Here is a 1087-nt window from a genome sequence, read left to right as displayed (position 1 = left end):
AAATCGTTTTGGGTATTCAGAATATTCAAAGCTAAAAGAATGGACTATTTGGAGATTGTTTCTTCTTCGTCTTCTTCATGCAAACCATTCAGCCCAGGCTCAGAATTGTCCTCCTCCACTTTCTCATCATCATCTGGTCAGCCGTTAAAGGCTGTTTCGAATTCTCATAAGCGAAAAGCTGGTAGAAAGAAGTTCAAAGAGACTCGTCATCCTGTATATAGAGGTGTACGTCAAAGGAGAGGGAATAAATGGGTGTCTGAAATTCGTGAACCATGCAAGAAATCAAGGATTTGGTTGGGCACTTTCCTGAGCCCCGAAATGGCAGCTAGGGCTTACGACGCAGCCGTTTTAACCCTCAGGGGAAAATCCGCCGCTTTGAACTTCCCTGACTCGGCTTCGGCCCTTCAAATGGCCAAGTCTTGCTCGCCTAAAGATATACAAAACGCTGCTTTTGCCGCCGCCGAGGCTTTTAAACCAAAATAAGTTGGAAGAATATTGATCATCAACCGGCGGGATGCTCGTCGCCAATTCCAGATCCCAATGAGAATGATGATGAAGAGAAGGGTTTAGACCATAGGTGGAGCTTGAAAATTACGAACGATAATGATGATTATGAGTTCATGGACGAAGAGGCGTGTTTAACATGCCAGGGTTACTCCATAGCATGGCGGAGGGTTTGCTCCTCACCTCACCAGCTCTTCAAACACAAGTTTACGATTACGAGGGCGATATAACTCCCACCGTTAACATTGATTTATGGGGACATTACTTGTAAAAAAAATACTCCTACTAGGTTTTCTTTCGCTCTCTTCTCGAATTCGAGTCATTGAGATAAATAATTGTTTTAAATCACTAATTTTTTTTTATAAATTTAAATTCATATATTAATAAAATTAAGTTTATTCTTTAAGGAAGTCCATATTATAGGATATTTTAGTCTTTATTTGACTTTTAATAAAATTTGGCTTATTGGTTGTTTTTTTATATTGAATTGTATATTGCCATATTCAACATTCTCCTAGTCTCTCCTCGTTGAATTCAATGTTGTCTGCTAAAAGATTAGCTTCTCTATTTATAGAAATTGTAG

The 1087-nt window shown here is 39.0% G+C and overlaps 1 pseudogene; it reads left to right on the top strand.

Annotated features, from left to right (window-relative positions):
* Positions 1-775, top strand: LOC120131980 (annotated as a pseudogene).
* The last annotated feature ends 312 nt before the right edge of the window (positions 776-1087 follow it).

The sequence above is a fragment of the Hibiscus syriacus genome, unplaced genomic scaffold, assembly GCF_006381635.1.
Source record: "Hibiscus syriacus cultivar Baekdansim isolate YM2019G1 unplaced genomic scaffold, ASM638163v2 tig00110557_pilon, whole genome shotgun sequence".
Taxonomy (NCBI): domain Eukaryota; kingdom Viridiplantae; phylum Streptophyta; class Magnoliopsida; order Malvales; family Malvaceae; genus Hibiscus; species Hibiscus syriacus.
Note: the sequence above shows the minus strand (reverse complement) of the source record. Positions and strands in the feature narration are given on the sequence as shown.